Here is a 19433-nt window from a genome sequence, read left to right on the forward strand (position 1 = left end):
TACTCTTGTTGTGAAGTGTACTAATTCAGTAATCATTGTATTATATTTCTTCCTAAATGCATTAAAGTAAAAAAAATCATAGATATGATAAACTTTTATAAGTATTATTTTTTCGAGTGGGGATAAAATGCCAAATAAAGCTATTCTGCTGTCTTATTTTTGTCCCTGTTTATTAAAGGCATGTGGCTTTGAGATCTAGTCTAGATGATGCTAGATGGGTACCTGTTTTCTTGAGAAAGAAGTCAGAATGGATCGTTGGTGATAAAGTGTTTTTCCTTAATGCCAATTTAAAGGGGTAACCAAAAGAATCTTGATTTCAATTTTAATTCTCATGTTTATAGAATGTTGGCTACCCCACCAAAATAAATTGCCCCCAGAAGAAATGGCAATCAAATAAATGAGTGAGCTTGAAGATGAGAAGTTGTATGAAATTTGCTCCATATGCCATTTATTTAATGAATGTTTAATGCAAGACAGGTGCTTATCTATCTGTCCTTATGGAGCTCACATTCTGGCAGAGGGAGACTGACAACCAACAAATCAAATAGTATGCCAGGTGGTGATAAGTGTCATGGAGGAAAATAGAACAGGGGAAAAGGAGTGAGGGACGCCAGGGGTGGGATAGGGATGTTGTCTATCAGATATTTTGAAAGCACACATCTGATAGCAATGTTCCCATGCTCAAACCTTTCAAAGCCACCCCATTACCTTCAGCACCAAGATCACTCTTCTAAGCCTGACATACTCCACCGTGCATGGTTTGAGCCTCAGCATACTCCCCATTCTCAATTCCTGCAATGCTTTCAGGCACACTCTTCATTTTGGCTGTTTTTAGTTACATAAAATACCAGATTAGGCCATGCTATCCCAGGCTTCCATGACTCTGCTTGTTTATGCATCTTAAAATACCTATCCTTTCCTCCCCAGTTCTGCTTACCCAGTAAACTTCTTCTTAACCTTTAAGACTCTATCTAGTATCATAGCTTCTTAGAAGTGCTTTCTGATTCATTTTTCTGCTATCATAGGTCAGTGTCAAGACCTTCCTCTGTTCAGGGTCCCATAATGGTTCACCCCAGTTACACAACCTGCTTAAAATTCCATAACGCTATACTCAATGCGTCTCTGTTTTAACAACTTTCACACCATTATATACAGAAGTTTAGAACTAGGTGGGCATAAGTAATATCCTCACTCACTTGAATTGGTTTTCACTGCATTATGTACTACTTGAGGATGGAGTTTGTGTATGTTTGTATCTGTGCATGATCACAGTCTCTGGCACATGGTATGCATTTCATAAATGTTCGTTTAATCAATAGATTTCATATGTCAACATTCCAATCAAACTCTAGATATTGATTGGTTGAATGGCAGAGATCCTCTATAGTATTTTCTACACACTAATATCAAGATGTAACATGAATATATCCACCCTAATTTCTTTTTTTTTTTACTTTTTGCTATTATGGATGCCATGTCATATTCTAAGGATATAATAATATATAACATTCATTGAACTCATACTATGAGCCAAGCACTGTTCTAAACATTTTCTTGTAACAACTTATTCATTCCTTATGACAACCCTAGAGATGAGTTTTATCAATTTCCCCATCTTCTATGGCCACAAAGTGCTTAAATAACTTGTCCAAGATCCGTCATATAAGGAGGTTTCAAACACAGGTGGTCTGACTCCCATTCTTGTGTTTTTAACCACGACACCATGTTATCTAATTTTTATTAAGCCTCAGAAAGTTAAATTATTCATTCCTTAAGAGAAAGAAAATAAGCAGCTGAGAAATATTGGCAGAGAATTTGAACTACTGAAATTTTTAAGGGTTGTTTGGAATGGTGTGGAGGGTGCAAAGTACCTTAGGAATTGTGCCAAAGCTTTGAACCTAAGCCTTTAGGTACAGTAAATTAGACACATGATATTCTCGTCATCTGCTGTCTTCAAAAGTAATTCATTTAATCCAGTGAAGAATGGTAAATGCTTTGGAATAAATACAAGATGCTGTGGTTTCCATGGGGTGTAGTGAGAAAATTTAAAACAAATAAGCAACTCTTTGTAGCCTGCAAATAGTTTTCCCACTGTATCCTATCTGTCCTGTTGGTATAATAACAACAAACATTTGAGGTGCATGCTCACATGCCCTGTTTCATTTGATTCTTTCTACAAATATCAAGGTAAGTAGTGCATATATGATTCATATCTTAGAGAGGCAAAGACTCAAAATGTAAAAAGCATGAATGAGACTTAGGAATTATGACTCTTACTCATTTTTCTCTCCTCCTCATCCTGCTTTTTAAAATTATATCATATAAACAAGCTGAATTGCAATGGATGCAATTGCAGTTGCAAATAATTTATCTAAAATAAAGTGATACCAAAATTAATGCTAAGAAAATGATTCATTGAGAAACCATCCCTGAAGTGATAAAAATGGATATACACGGGCCATATGGATATAGTCTCTTAATTTAAACTTTTCAAAAAAGATTTTATTTATTTATTCATGAGAGACATGCAGAGAGAGGCAGAGACATGATCAGAGGGAGAAGCAGGCTCCCTTTGGGGAGCCTGATGCAGGACTTGATCCCAGGACCCTGGGATCATGACCTGAGCCAAAAGCAGATGCTCAGCTGCTGAGCCACCCAGGTGGCTTTTAGGAACTTTTAATTGAGGGTCTTACCTACCCTCATTACAGCTATTCTGTACCCATCCTTGACAGCTCCTGCCTGTTACATTCCTATTTGGAAAGAGTCTGGAAGAACTAGGAATGGTGGTTCCTGGAAATCTGCATGAAGGTCTTAACGATACTTTAGTGATAGTGACCATAGTTCTCTAGAGAAAGTAAAATATTTCACATAGAATCATTCCAATAACCCTTTTAAGTAGGTATAGTAGATATGAATATTCCATATAGGTTTATAGATGAAGAATTAATTAGAATAATGTGACTCTATATTCTTTTTAACAGTTTCTCATTGGTCTCTCCATATATGCTTTTGTGAATTTAGGTTTGCTATGAAGCACAAGAAAACATTGCTTCTCAAACTTCTCATTTCTCACTTTTCCCCATCAAATAAGCACTATTATTTAGTGCATGAGTAACAAACTTAGGAATTTCTCTCTTAGGAATATCTCTCTTTTCCTTCTCCTGACATCAAATCCATTGGCAAGTCCTGATGACTTTATTCTAAATTGTAACCCAAATCTGGGGCTGTTGGGTGGCTCAGTTAGGTAGGTGTCTCACTCTTGATTTTGCCTCAGGTCATGATCTCAATGTTGTGAGATGGAACAGGATAAGACAGTGGGTGGGAAGCATTCAGAGGATGCAGGACAAGGGCCTGCATCAATCAGTGGGGCCATATTTCAGTATTTTAACAACTGAACATTATATTATGACTTTATCTCCGTATAATAAATATCAGTTACCATTTGGTCTAACCTAACATCATTGCCTCCAGGGTTTCTCAGTTTCCAGTAGCACCTAACTTTTATAGTGATGCTTTTAATGCAGTAGTCAAATCAAGTCATTCCCTTGTTTAGAATCCTCCAAAGGGCTTCTCAATACCCTTGTAGTAAAAACTCAGCTTTTTTTTTAGCCTTACAGATAATTTTTTTTTATTCCTTAGTTCATGGTCCTTCAAATAGCTATTTCTCCACGAATCCTCCCATGACTGCCTTTTCTTAATCATTTGGGGAGAACTGAATGATAATCACACTCCTCTGGAGGGAACTTTTTTGACTACCCAGGATTATAGAGCTTTGCTGCTCATTCTCTTCTCTTCATGGGACTCCTTGCTAACTATTGTGTTTATGTTTGTCTTTTCTGTCTCATTCTCCCCACTTAAATTAGTCAGAGCCCTGGAATTTTCTCTCTCTTGCTCCTTGCAGTATCTACAGGACCACCTAGAGCAGGACCAGGCACGTAATAGGCTCTTAAATATTTATCTTTTGATTGAGTGAAGGAAACAGATATGCATCATGGGCTAGAGTGCCAATGAGTCTTGATAGTACCATTTCTTAAGTTTTAGGAGCCATTTGATTTTTAAAAAAGAATTATTTCTTTTAGAGGAGTGAGAGAGAGAACAAAGTGGGAGGGGTAGAGAGAGAAGGAGAGACACTCAAGCAGACTCTGAGCTCAGTGTGAGCCCAAGGTGGGGCTCGTTTTCATGCCCCTGAGATCATAATCTGAGCTGAAATCAAGAGATCCACGCTTAACTAATTGCACCACCCAGGCACCACAGGAGATACTTCATTTTTATTAATGTGCTTATGGACTGAATGACACAATAGAAGAAGTGTATGTATATACATCTGGAAGATGATCCTGCCAATAATTTGCTAATACTGAAGTATTTTTTAAAGTATGAATATATTAGGGAAGAAGATAAAATGCTTCTCTTATAATAGAGGCAAATTTTTACCTGAACCATGTAGTTTGGGAAACGTTACTGAAAAATATAAAAGATATCACAATACAAAGATTAGGAATATAGAGTGCTCTATTGAAATAAAGCAGGAAAGAAGAAGTCTGGTGCATTTCTTATTCTATTTTAATTTTAATTTTGTAAATTCCAAGTGGTATCAGACAAGAGCGCATTATTCCTTCCTAATCCAGCAGCTTTGTGATTTGTAGACTATTTACTACATTTAAAAAAGGGCGAACAGGCAAAAAGCCCCAGTGAATGCTGTATTCACATATGAATGTGAAACTATTACGACTCTGTTGGACTTGACTTGTCCTCAATTCCTCAGGAATAATCAGTTTTGGAGGGTCCGGGGAGAGGCTTTCCTGTTGAAGATTTTCTTTGTCTGTTTCCGTCAGCTGTATCAGATAGGAGTTAGTTTAAAAGTGAAACATGACATTCTGACAGTGAATCCAGCAGACAGATTCTTGGCTGCCTTCTCAGCTGCACTTGAACTTCTGCTAAGCATGTGATGAAAGAATGTTTTCAACTGCACCAGCTGTGGAGAGGTTAATAAAACAAAAGAGAAGAAACCAAAGTGTTCACTGTAGAAAGCTTCTGACTTTGCTGATTTTTTCTGGTTACAAACAATATGTCAGAGAGCTCTAACTGCTGCCTCGTTTTAGCCTTGAAATCCTTTGAAACAAGTTGGGCTTCTTGAACTACAAGTTCAAGGATGATAAATAAGTCGCACATCAAAATGCAATTTTGCATATTTTGATCTGAGAACTCGAAACTTCTGACTTTGTCACAGATCCGTGGAAATTAGGAAAAATGTGTTTATTTTATTGGCAACCTCAGTAGCTCCTCCCACGAATAGAAAACTGCACATAGGCTTTCTGATCCTCAAGATATGTGGGAGCCAAGGTGTTCTTGTCTTATGGCCTGAGAACAGTGATTTGTTTCCTGTCCCCTCTTCCTGTGTCCTACTGCTCCAGGAGAGGTCCTGGAATGTGGAGCCTTGCCCAGCCTGTGTCTCAGGAGGTGATTTTGCAATCCTGTCTTGTGCAAAGAAGGTCAATTGCTGACCCACGAACCATTTAAGCTGGGAGGAAGAATTAAACAATCCCCCCAGGGGTACTGACTGCAGAGACCTTTCCCGACAAATTAGAGTGCAGTGTGCAGGACAGGAGGGCTGTCCACTAAATTTCCCAAATCCTCCGTAGGCCCGTTGCTCCTCATAGCTGAGGTCCAACACTCAACGTGCTAGTTGAGCTCATCTCTGATGAGCTCATCTCATCTCTGCTGTCTTGTTGCATTCTCCTGAGCTGAAGGGATAGGCTAAGGAGTCCCATCCCTTCCCACAATCATAAGGGTTCTATCAGGAGGAGAGACGTAAAACCAATCTCTTACTATTGATTTCACTCCTGGCTGTCAACCTGGAGGCCAATTACGTAAGTGTTCGAGGGTGCAATGAATGTGATTTACGTATGTCATCTGGGAGACATGGCGTTTATGTTTGTTGGATTAAATGGGGGCAGAAAAAAAGTACAAGCATATAAAATCCATAATATGTGAGAGAGGCTTTGGAAGGTATTTTTTAAAGTGATATTTTAGTTATATTTTTAGTTGTATAGATATATTTAAAGTTATTCCTGTCTTCAGAAATTGCTGTCTTCATCGTTTCATCCATCAGTGATATGAGAATCAGAGAATTAGAAACCTCTGAGATACAATTGATTGTGTTGGAGACAGTTTCTGAATAGCTGCAGGACTCCATGCAAGTCCTAATGCTGTACACCTTCCCCTTCTTCTCCTGACTCCCAGAATTCTAGTTGCTTAGCTCATCCATCCTCTTTTCCTTAGCATCTTCTCTCCATTGGACAGAGATCCTCATGGAGCCTTCTTGGTGACTCGTGGTTTCGTTCTCTCAGGCACTAGAGCATTATGACAGCAAACATAGGAAGCAAATAACATCTCTGTTCTGCACCAGAAGACAGTCAGCTGTACCAACATCTTGATTTATTGGGTTAATAAGTTAGGGAATGATTAATTACAGCAGTAAGGAATTTGTCCTTCTAGGTTGTATTTGCCACAGGATAAGAACTGTGATTCAACTGATGCAAATGTGATCTGCAGAGAGGTCTGTTTGGGAGTACTTTCAGAGCAAAGTGAGGTATCCTTTGGATAAAGTATTTGAAGAGGAGTGGAGCAAATGTGGAAAGGTTTTGAGATGGTTGGGACAGTACGTGGGAAGCTAAGTTCCCCCACCCATTCTGTAGAAGGTAACCATAAAATTGTCAAATACTGATTTGTATGTCAAGACAATGGTATTTTCACTTTGTTTTCACTCTTCAGCTAGCCTACAAAAAAGAAAGCAACACGGAGAAATTTTTTCAACCTCCACCATGCCCTCAATAATCCAAATAATCTGGCATTTTACCTGTTCATGAGAAATCACTGGCAAATTAAGAAAAAGAAACAAAATGACAATTTCAGGTGAGACATCTTCAAAGATCTCCCTTAAAGCATTAATCTTAGCTTCCAAGCAAACCTGTATTTTTAATGTGAGTAACTTATTTTTCTGGACCTCAGTTTTTTTATGTCTTAAATAGGACTAAGAGTACCTGGCTAAATATAAAGAAAATAATTTAATATATGTGTAATCAAGTTACCTAGCAGAGAATACACAAACCAATGTAAGCTTCTGCATCCTTCCATATAAGAAATATAACACTTAAACCGAAGTTGATAGCAGAGGTAAACATAAATTAATTCTCATAAAATAGTCTCCAAAACACATATAATCAATGAGTAAAATCAGCTTTGAGGAGACACCTGGCTTCTAATTCAAAGACTACTTCGAAGCTGTGCATTTCCTTCAGAACTTTTGGAATGTGTGAATATGTTCAAGTGGGCAATAAGCAAGCAGAAGTTTCAAGTCTTTGGCCTGGTTTGGAAGAAGTAGAAATAGCTAACTATTGGCCCTGAGACTCTGTGGCTTTCCCAAGAGACAAGATGTGCTGGGCGAGGAGCCTTAGATTGTGGAGGGGCAAGATTACAGGGCTTGGAACAAAATATTATTCTACATGGCCCGACAAGACATGTTATCAGATACTTCGTACTGGCTGCCTACCTGGGCAGTGCACCAAAAAGGAGAAGACTGTGGGGTTAGAGGAAATAATTATTGGCGGCTGTTATTCAACACTTAACAATCCACGTGAGGGAGCCAGGGCACAGATCCTCTTTTGCTGCTGTCTGTGGTAAGATGTTCGCTTCTCCCATCTTCAGGAATACGTTGATTCAAATGATTATTTTAGCAAATATTTAGCAAACAGGAGAGATCATCTGCCACCGAGAGAGGACTGTTGAGGGTTGAATCAGTGACAGGGACAAGAGTCTCCTCCACCATCCAGCCAGGACTCCCTTTCCAGTGGGCCCTTCCCCCGTGAGAGGTGAGTAAAGCATGGAACACACAGAAAGATGACTAGCCACTGGCGGGTTACCTCTGGCTTGGAGCTAAATAAAATAAACAAAACAAAGGGCCCATTGCAACATTTGAGAACTTGGCTTTGATAACCGAGAACCTGGAAAAATTTTGCCAGATAGATTCACCAGTTCGCTCTCCTACAAAAGCTTGCCTGCTGGCTTCCCTTAGTGTGATTTTTGTTTGTTTTAAAATTGTGTGTGAGCATAAACATTTCTCAGTATGGACCATGACATACAGAATATCTGCATGTCTTGGCCTTAGGGTTCAGATCGTTCCTGGAATATCTGCTGTTTAATACCACAAAACAAATACAACATTGTAGAACGAAACCTTACAAATAACTTTCTAGAAAGTACATTTGGAAGCATATTTCTTCTTTCTGGACTGTCTGCTTCATTCTCAGAAGCAATTTTAAATGGTGAATTTTTAAAAAGGTTTTATGATCTCTTAATCATGTACCAGAAAGAGAAGGACATTGGAAAAACCAACTTTACGATACGAATAACGCTCCGTAAAGTTCTATAACATTGCTCTTAAAAACTACTTATTAATTCAAGGCCAAACATAAATAAAATATTTATAGACTTGTCAGATTAATTTCTGTGGGTCTTCTTTTAAGAGGAAAGGTTTTTTTTTTTTCTAGAAGACTTATTTATTGAATAGGCAATGTGATTTTTAAATTGTTGTTACTCTTTAAAATTTTTAGTTATAAGTGATTTTGTGTCAGTTACATCTGCTGTTAAAGTTTTCTTCTGCTCCTCCTTCCATCAGTAAGAGAGCTGGGTAATATCCTTACCATTACATCTTCCTCCTTATCACCATCCTCCTCATTGCCATCACCATCATCATATCACTCACTAGGAACCATTATGTGCCAGGCACTTTGCATGCATGATTTCCATTGTCAAAATAATCCTGTAGTGTTTACAGGTAAGGCTCAGAAACTTAAAGCTCCAAGGACCCAAGGCTAGTAAGTGATGGTTCTGGTAGAATTTGAACTCAGGGTTGTCTCTTTCACAATTCTTCACTGTCCCTAATTCTGAAATATGTAAAATTCTCAAAAGCAAATAAAATATTGCCTCTTTGAAAATGGCAATAGTTAATTTATAAGCCTTAATATATCCAGTGGAGCAAATCCTTTGCCTTTAAAGTATCCTGTTTGTTCCTCAGAACTCTGTTTGGTTTTGTTCTGTTCTCAAAGCATCCAATTCGCTGCCAGAAAATAGTTCAAACATGTTGGAAGAATCAAGCTTCCTAAATTGGGCAACGCATGATTTGGTTTAAAACTGATATAACAATCGGAAATTCTGTTTATCCACTGAATCGTATTGATTACACGCCAGAGTCTTGTTTTTTTATCCTAACCACACTCATCTCCTTTTTTTTTTCATCTACAGAATTCTCATAGCCTACAAAGCAAATTCAAAATAGATATTCAAAGAGATAAAAGGGCTTAGGTAACTTGATAAAAATTACAAGGGGGAAATTAATTTCAAAGATAACTGTAAGTATCTGGAATATATAAGTAGTATCCAAGTTCTCGATAATGAAGTCATGTTATTTTATATTTTCAGAAAATGGAAAAAAGAAAAAAACTCTCAGAATAAAAATAAAAGTAGAGATAAGGCCTAAAAAGGGAAAGCAACCATGGAGATAAAGTGAAAGACAAACAAGAATGTTTAGAAAAATCAGATAACAGAGATCCAAAAGAGAGAACCCTCAGGACAGAGAAACCTACAACGATAAATACTGATGGAAAATAATCAGGGCATAGGGTTATAATTCAAAGTAAAATTTCTAAATTGCACATCCTGTTTGAAAAAGTATCTTGTGTATCTTGGAGTTTACATGTGCCTGCTGCAGTGGGGAAACACACTGGATCTGGAATCAGGGGTCCTGGTTTGGGGTCTGGCTTAGCCATTTGTTATCTCTGTTTACTTGGACAAGCTACTCAGCGCCCTGTTTTCTTACATATAGATGAAAGAGATGCTGGTAAATGCCTTCTAGCGCTAAAGAACTTAATCTAGCAATGAGTAGAATTTTGAATGACACCTTATTATATGGCAAGACAAGCTGCACAGGACTCAATGGCATTTGGAGAATCTTTTCTTTAAAAAGAATAGCTTCATCCTATCACTGTCACAACCTTATTTTGCTAATGTTATGCCAACAGCATCTTAGATTTTATTGTATGTAGTACATATCTGATCTTCCTTACTGATTAGGAACTGACTAAGCAAATAAAAGGTTGAGATTTTAAGGTCTGTTGCCATTCTTGAGGTCTAGATTAAATCAGTGTACAACGGGTCACTACTGTAATTTGGCTCTTCTGTAGGATATACTTTAGCTTTCAGCTTAAATTCTCCCTGTAATTGCCAGAACAGTAAACCCTTTAATTTCAAATACACAATAATGCATGAAAGTATAGTGCTGTAGTTAGCATAAATTTTAAGATGGTCTAATGAAATGCATGTTAGAAGGAAGTAAAGGTAAGTTTGACATTGTAATTTCATGTAGGTTTTAAAGTCACATGGATTTTTTTGGGTGTGTGTGTGTAATAAAGATCTTTCCCATCTCTTATTGTGTTTTTTTATGCAACCATCCCTGCCTGCATCCTAGAGTAATATAAAAGTAAGTCCTTCCTCTCTCCAGCTCTGCCTCCCCATTCCGTGTTCAATGTCTCTGTCTCTGTCTCTCTCTCACACACACATATATTCTCTCTCTCTCTCTCTCTCTCTCTCCACCCCCACCCCCACCCACACACACACACACACACTGCTGAGCACGTCAGTGGAAGATGCAGGCATTTCTTACGTCAGGGATAATGACCACAGACATTAGGAAAGGCAAGTGTTAAGCATGAACCCATGTTGGAGTTTGAGAAGCTGGTTTGAGGGAAGGAAGCTTAGATGGGAATCAGTATTAATCTGAGCAGAACTGTACCTTCTCTCGCAGCTTCGTGACTTTGAGCTATGAGATCTTGAAACATTATTTAAACCCTCTGAAGCACAATATCCTATTATGTAATGTGACTATAAAAATAGTATCTATGTGATAGAATTATCAGTAATAAATGAAAGTAATTGCTTCTCTGCTCTGTAAGCTCTCAAAAAAGTAAACTGTCTAATCTCATTTTTTTTTGGATATAAGTGGGTGGATTTTTTTTGTTAAATTAAAATAAGGGAATATTCAAATGAATAAAAGTAAGAAAAGTAGATGTGAAACATTTATAAAGATTGTAAGAGAGACTTTTGAATTCTAGAATAACGTATTTAGAAAATAGGAATTATGAAGACCAAGTCATGAACAAACCAGATCCTTCTATCTTTATAAAGAAAAATGTAAATTATTCAGAAAGTGGTTGTAGATATGTAAAAGTACTTACACAGGACTGGAAAAGATGACTCATCAGTGAGGCTGAGGCAGATTTATAGCAGAAATGCGGCTAACAGAAGCTGGTTCTTCTGTTCCTTTAGAGAGATTTACCAAATCAAGATGGTCCCCTAGTACAATGATGACTACTTAAAACTATTCTATGTTTGTCAGTTGTCTTTAACTTCTTACTTGTTTTCTTGGCCATCATTGCGTAGGTAGATTAAAAACATCTAGTATCAGTTAACATTAAAAGAATCAATAACCAGATTAGCACAAGGTGGTCTAAAAGGTGATTATCTCAGAGAAGGACCTGGATTAGTCCTGACCCCATTCGCTCCCACTCACTCATGTCTTCATAACTGCAGGAGCCTGGGGTAGGTGAACAAGGCAGTAGTTCAGGATTAATGAGTTTCCGGTCACAACAGGGAGGCTGGTGAGTCTCAGGTTGGAGAGGTATACCGAGAACAGATACATGGCTTGCTGAAGGTAGTTTGAAAACCAGGAAACTCCTCCATGGCATAGACGACCTGGAGCCTTGATGTGATAAAGAGCCCTTTCTATATCTCTCTCATCCTTGGGGCTCTTAAAAAATATCACATCCTTGGGATCCCTGGGTGGCGCAGCGGTTTGGCGCCTGCCTTTGGCCCAGGGCGCGATCCTGGAGACCCGGGATCGAATCCCACGTCGGGCTCCCGGTGCATGGAGCCTGCTTCTCCCTCTGCCTGTGTCTCTGCCTCTTTCTCTCTCTCTCTCTCTGTGTGACTATCATAAAATAAATAAAAATTAAAAAAATTAAAAAATATCACATCCTTGTATTTGTATTACTCTTTAACATTATTCCATCCTACCTGAGGAAGTACATGCATGTCTATGTTTCTCATAAGCTAAGAGACCACTGTGAAGAATTCAAATGTTGCATAATTAGAATTTTATTTTTTCATATAAAATTATTTTTCAGATGGGTAGAAAATCAGATAGTTTCTTAGAAATCAGGTTCTTGAGTACCTTAAACAGTGGAAAGATATAGGAAATTGGTAGAAATGTAAGTTTTTATGTTTATATTTGGATATGTAATATCATCTACCCTCCCCCTCCACTTGCTTCTACAGGCCTGGTTAAATTAACTTTGCTATATAATTTAATTTTTTTAGTGGTCTAAAGTTCAAAAATACAAAATCTATATTCCTTCTGTATTATAAATTCTATTTTCCTAAAAATGAATACTATCTCTGCCTTTCTCAACAGCATAATCAGGCAATTAGGAAACATAGACAAGAAAAGATAGTAGGTTTCTTTACAAAGCATTTATTTGGACTTATTTAATGTGTACCAGAAACTGTAAAGACTATTTATATACTTTGCATATAAATAAGGAACAAAAGCATTTATACTAAAGGAACAGAAAAATGAAAAAAATTATAGCAGTTACTGGATTTTAGGGCTTTTTCAGTTGTTTTGATAATATTTAAAAAATATTTTTCAAAATGTATAGTAATAAACTTTGTGATATTGCACCAAAAGGAATATGCTATAAGTAAATGCTTACGATGCCATTGGGATCAGCAGGAAACATCCTGTAATTTGTTCTCATGGTACAGAGTTTTAAAGCATAAATGAATAATTCTTCTAACTGTCATTTCCAACCTCCATTTTTACTGATAAAGACAGACCTGGGGAGAATATTGTTTACTGGAGTGAAATACAAAATTTTGGACTTAACACTCTCAATTATGACTAGTTCTCACTTTTATTTTTTATGGTAGTGAAAATAGAAACCCAGGAACAAAAGGGAACACATTTCAGGGGGAACTCTGAGGGTGTGAGTTGGATTAGACTCCTGACCACCAACCAAGAGCTGAACCATGGAAACAGCAACCTGGCTTTCTCATGGGTATCTTTATTTTCAAGTTCTGGCCTCTCTTTCCTTTATAATATTTCTGTTTCTCTGTCCCCCCTACACTTTTTACAAGTCTTTATAAGTTATGGGCATGATGTCCACCATAGGAAGGACTGTGAAGGGTTTTAATGATGTTAACTACTAATATTTCTTAAACACTAGGAGTTTGGTACTTCATTAAATTCTTTGTAAAGGTGCTTATCTTTTTTCTGTTGTTCAATGCCTTGGACAAAGAAGGAAGTTTTATCGAAATTGTGAGTGACACAAAATTAGGAGGATTAACTAATGCATTTGAAAACAAAAATAATTCACTAGGAGTATTTTTAATGCCAGAAAAGTCAGTTGCACCAAAAAAATGGAAATGCAACAGGATAAAAGAAAAAAATCCTACATTTATTTTTAAATAATCCATGCCTCACGTGGAGAATGGTAAAAATATGATTTGGTGATAAATGTTAAAAAAAAATGGGGGGTTTAAGGCAAGTTCGTGTAACCCAAGAGTGTTCATCTGTTCCTAAATACCTAACTCAGTCATATACTCTATTAATTGAAATATAGCATTCGCATCAAGGGAATTATTAGTCTACCTCATTTGCTGCAGGTCACACAGGAAGTGCTGTATTGAGTCCTGGGCACCACATTTTAAGAGCAAAGTTGACAGCAAACTGGAACATGTTCAAAGGAGGGACCTTGAAGGGTCTGGAAACCATATCACATAAGGAGTAACTGGGGGAATGTGTTCATTTAACCCGAGAAAATGACAAGTTGTGTTAAAAATTTCAAAGGCTATTCTACAGAAGTGGAGGTAGATTTTTCTGCATAGTTACAGAACTAAAAACGAATGAGGGTAGTCACAGGGTGGTACATTTAGGTTCTTGCGAGAAAATGCTTTTCTGATAATTATGGGCCCAGCATGCTTCTGCTGCGCAACTCTGCTGCTTTTCTGATAATTAAAGTTATTTATGGACAGGGTGATTTTGTACTAGTGAGTCACTGACTACCGGGAGTATTGGGCAGGGTCTGTGTTCTCACCTGTGAGTGACAAGAGAGTCAGGGCTGCCAAGTCCTTGTGAGTCTGAGATAGAATCTATGGCAATACTTTTGTTGATTTCCTATAAGAAGCAGAGTTGGGGCCTCGGTCGACTTTTCCCATTTAGAAACTAAGGCCAATTTTCATTTCCATGATAATATGTGCTCAGGATGCTCTCAGGCCTTTGGGGCATAAAGCTGAAGCCTCTTCTACACACAGGCAGACAGATGCGGCGCACACACACACACACACACACTTCCATTTGACATATTTCTCTTTTTACCATCTCTCAGTTTTGTAGAAAGGGGAACAAGGTGGGTAGATGAAAACAGTAAGATGCATTTAAATCAAAGTCACCATCAGCATCTGTAGCAGAAATCCTTTCTCCGGGTTTATTTATGACTCTGACTGCAATAGTTTCTGATCTAACCTAGCACCACTGATGAGGCTGTTACCTGGTACCCTGTGTGGGAAAAGCTACACTGGAGGGAAAGAGGTAGACACTAATTTTTGTTCCATAACAAAAATCCTGAAGATGTTGCATTAAATCACAAAATATGAAGTTGCAGATGCCTGTGGACTTTCTTGGGGATTGTAGAGTACAAACTCTACAAATTGTGTGGAAAGAACAGGCTAAATAAACTGTGCTATTGTTGGCATCCATTTTGACACAATTTTTCTGAAGATTTTTGTGCATGTGTACTAGTGACTATTGTATTCTTCAATGTAAATGCTTCACTCAAGAACAGGTCATTTATCTGTGAATTGAGAAATGGACATTTTATAGATGAGACTTTCTCTTCTTTGATTCCTCCCTTCCTCCCCTTATCTCCCTCTCATCCCCCATGGTCTCCTCCTCCTACTGCTCCTCCTCCTCCTTTTCCTCTTTCTCCTTGTCTTCCTCTTCCTCATGCTCCTTCTCCTTTTTGTTATTCTAACAAAGGAGCTGGATTTCTTTGAGCCCTCTCCACAGCCCCCACACACAGTGTTGGGTCTAGCGAGTAAGAATGTTTTCTTGGCTTCAGCTCTGGCATTTTAACTTTTTTCTGTGAATTGCACTTTGCTGACTCCACAACTTTTCCATGTCTTTCTCTTTTTTTCCTTTGTAGATAACAAACAGGGCAGCATAAACTATGGAGAAATTATTAATAAAATCTCAAGAAGTCAACTCAGCATCTACTGAATAATGACCATGGAATGGTTTCCCTCTGGTTGCCTCTCCAGCCCTGGCCCGGGTGGCTCAGCCCGCCTGCCCTGTGTGGTTTGGGACCTTTAACTACGGGGCAAGTCATTAACCGGCTGGTGAAGCAGCAGCACATTGTTCTGTTATTTTCAAACCACAACAGCCTCTGTGGAATCTAAGAGCCATAAAGACAAGTTCTGATGCTGCCTGACAGAGGCATAATTCATGAAGTCTATAATTTAAAAGGATTTCAATGTAATTGTAAAACTAATAAAAAATAAATTGCTTTTGGGGAATGCAGGTACCTTTTTAATCAATTGATTCTATTAATTTAAAAATACAATTGGCCTGGTAGCTCCGTGTGTGTGTGTGTGTGTGTGTGTGTGTGTGTGTGTGTATGTGTATGAAGATAAGAAAGATTAAATCTGATGCCGGTAGTTTCAAGTTCATAACATTGCTGTTGGACCCAAGAGGGGGGTGGGTAAAGAGAGAGAGAGAAAAGAAAAAAAGACAAAGAAAAGAAAAAAAAAAAAGAAAATCCCAGAACAATTTATGGCCTATAGCCAGTAACAAAGTGTTTCTCCCTGTACCTATACCTTTTTATCATCCACTGCCCCCCCTCGACTGTTGATTATGCCCAAGTTAAATTAAAAAAAAAGTTTTGATAACTTTCTAGAAGGTTTATATTTCAGTCTGGATTGGGGAAAAACAAAACAAAACAAAACGCCTCAAACGAAGGGCTCTCTTTAATCAGATAATTGACCGGTCAGTAATTTTAGCCTGTCTGTGACACACCAGTTGGCAGGTACAGAGGTATGCAGCTCTGGGCCTTCACCCCCTATCCCTCTACTCTGCCTCCTGCCACTGTCACTGAGCTTCCCTGTCTTATTGCTGGTCTCCAGAGACTGTCCCCAAACATTCTGAAGTTCAGCAAAAGAGAGCCAGCTGTCAGAGGCGTTCATGCAGATGGCACAAAAGGGATTTCATCCTTCGGTTGCCCACCTGGGGGGGAAAGTAGGGCCCCACCATACAGCTGTCTCTGATCCAGAGCACCCACGTTTCAAACTGATCCCTAGTTTCCTGAAATCCTGGCTCTAAAGTTGTTTGGGAGGCTTTGGTGGGGCTTTAAATACAAGTACATTAACCCTTCTCTGTTAACTCCCTCATCGTGAGTAATGGAAGCTCAGAAATGCTCTCTGTAAAGTCACATCACAAAAGGCTCAGAAAATTATCCCTTACTCCTATTGTCTGCCTGTTTTCTTTTATTCCTTCCCCACTCATCACATTCCCTGGCAGCCATGAGTGAAATGTAACATGCTAAATGACTGACATCCATTAAAGTTCCTCGACAAGCCTTGGACCGGGTTTTGAAAGGCCTTTGGAAGAAAAAGGATTGTGTGCTCTTTGAATCTTGGTCTGCTGAACGGCTGCCAAGTGAGGGCTGCTCCATTCAAAGGGCTGAGTGAATAAATGAGAATAACATCCTTGGGGACCCACAGGATCGGCTTACTCTGAAAATGCTCGGCTTCACAAAGGGTCAGAGTCACAAGGTAAATGGAAATGGCTATGAGGGGACTTTGATGGCTGAAACACGGTAACAGTAGAGGACTTGAAAGAAAACTTTATTTAAAAAAATTTAAAAAGAGGGAAAAGAAAGAAGCAGGGAGTGGGGGAACCTCAGAACTGCAAAGTCAATTGATAAGAGCAAAACGCTTCAACAGCAACATCCATGAATATTTGTAAATGGTACACGAGTGGTGCATAGACAAGTGCACTTGCTTATGGACGTGAATAAACTCTTCACCTATCCACAACTGTAAACATCATGAATTAATTTTATTTTACACATGAATAAAAACTGGGTCAAGCCTGTTAGATTATGTTAATTATTATATTATTATAATATAAGGATTCTAATTTTCATCATAGTTGCAAGTGATAGAATCTAGTGAGCCATCCATCAAACAAGCCATTTCTTTGGGCATGCCTTTTTTTTTTTAATTATTATTTTAAAAAAGATTTATTTATTTATTTTAGTGGACAGGGACAGGAAGAGAGGAAGAATCCTTCAGCAGACTCATGGCTGATCTTGGAGCCCGACACAGGGCCCCATCCTAGGACCCAGAGAACATGACCTGAGCCAAAACCAATAGGGGGAAACTCAATTGTCAGAGCTACCCAGGCACCCCACTCCTTGATTTTTTGTTTGTTTGTTCTGTGTACATGTGATTTCTCAATTTGAATGATTTCTACTTAGCACTTTAATGGAAGTGCATTAGAAGCAGTTTCCAGGCAAAAAAAGAAAAAAACGTCAGAAAACCATAGGAATTCTTGACATGTTTCACAGAGACTTCGCATGGTACCTGCCACAGGGTCACTCTTAGGAAGGCTCTCTGGTTCCTGACTTTTTCAGCTCATTTTAGGCTATATACACTGAAGAAGAATAAAGAAATCCTATTGAATTAGTTACATAAGATTGCATCTAGTGAAGATTTAAATGAAGTTCTGGTCCCTCATTTGATTCAGCAAATGGCAATGACAATGGAAGCTGTGGCTCAGTGGAATGAAAAGTTGTGACAAAAGGCGGTCTTGCCCCTCTGGGTATGATTTCCAGTAGCCATGATATGTTGCTTAAATTCAAGCTTGGAGAGAATAGTGTATTGAATGGTGCCCCCACCTCCCAAGAAGTTGTCTATGCAGAATCTTTGAATCTGAACTTGGAAAAAAGGTCTTTGCAGAGGTAATCAAGTTAAAGAATTCAAGAGGAGGTCATCGTGGATTAGAGTGTGTTCTAAATCCAATGACAAGTGTCCTCCTTCTAAGAGAGAAGAGCGAAGGAAATGTGAAGACAGCGCCAGACATTGGAGCCACGAGTCTAAAAGCCAAGGAACGCCAAGCATTACCAGCAGCCATGAGAAGCTAGGAAGGAGGCACAGACCAGATTCTCCTATGGAGCCTCAGAAGGAACGACACCACTGACACCTTGATTTTGGACTTCTGGCCTCCAGAACTGTGCGAGAATAAAGTTCTGTCATTTTAAGCCACCGAGGATGTGGTAGCTCCAGGAAATGAATACAGATGGCCCACAGCCCAATGTGCTACCACGATCACAAGGCCATCCAGCTTGGACTTGGTGCTCTTCGGTAGGAAGAAGATCACGCAGCTATGGAGTCACCGGGTCACACTGGTTATAGGGGTTCACTCTGCCCAAGCTCTTCCCTTCAGTCATTTTCCCACGGCAATGCTGCCTGGTTTTCAATAATGAAACATGCATATCTCCTCAATACATTATTTAGATAATGTTTGTAAAGAAAAAAGTTGTTACCCCAAACTCCAGGAGTGAATGGGAAGAGACATATCTGGTATCAGGTCAAGGGTGCTGGTGTAAAGGAAGGCCACCGTCCCTCACAAGGCAACGATGTGTCAACAGCAAAATTAACTACTCAGTAATGAGGAATCGATGTTTTCAGCATCTTATATTCTAACTTGCTAGTTTGCTATCTGTACTTAGTAATCATTGTGTTAATGATTTGATTGGTGTTTTGGGGTTATTATGTAGCACATGTTAATCTTTTTTCAATTTAGAATAATGCAAAATTGGCTTTCAGATATTTTTTTCTTTCAAAACTTCTGATAATCAAGAATGGACAATGTGTATTGTACAGGAGAGGTCAGTACATTTATGCATGTATATTCTAAAAGAGCACGATTATACTTATAGAGGTTTTTTGTTGTTAAAGATGCCACTTACCTACCTTGACCTAGTTATCTGAGTTAGAAACTTTTGGGAGTGGCCAATTTAATATAGATTTAGAATTCTTCAGTGTTTTCAAGTTCTAAAAGATTCTTCTTCAGTTTTTTTTTTTTAATGTTCTGGCTAAAAGAAACTTTTGAATGAAAGTCATTTATTTAAAACAGACTGTTTTTAGGACATAAGAATGGTAAGACAATACATAATAAGCTTGAGTTTTTACAAATTAGATTAAATGAACAAAATGCTATTTGTTATACAAATTTCAAGGAATACAACATTTGAGGAAAT

Source organism: Nyctereutes procyonoides, unplaced genomic scaffold, assembly GCF_905146905.1.
Source record: "Nyctereutes procyonoides isolate TBG_1078 unplaced genomic scaffold, NYPRO_anot_genome, whole genome shotgun sequence".
NCBI lineage: Eukaryota > Metazoa > Chordata > Mammalia > Carnivora > Canidae > Nyctereutes > Nyctereutes procyonoides.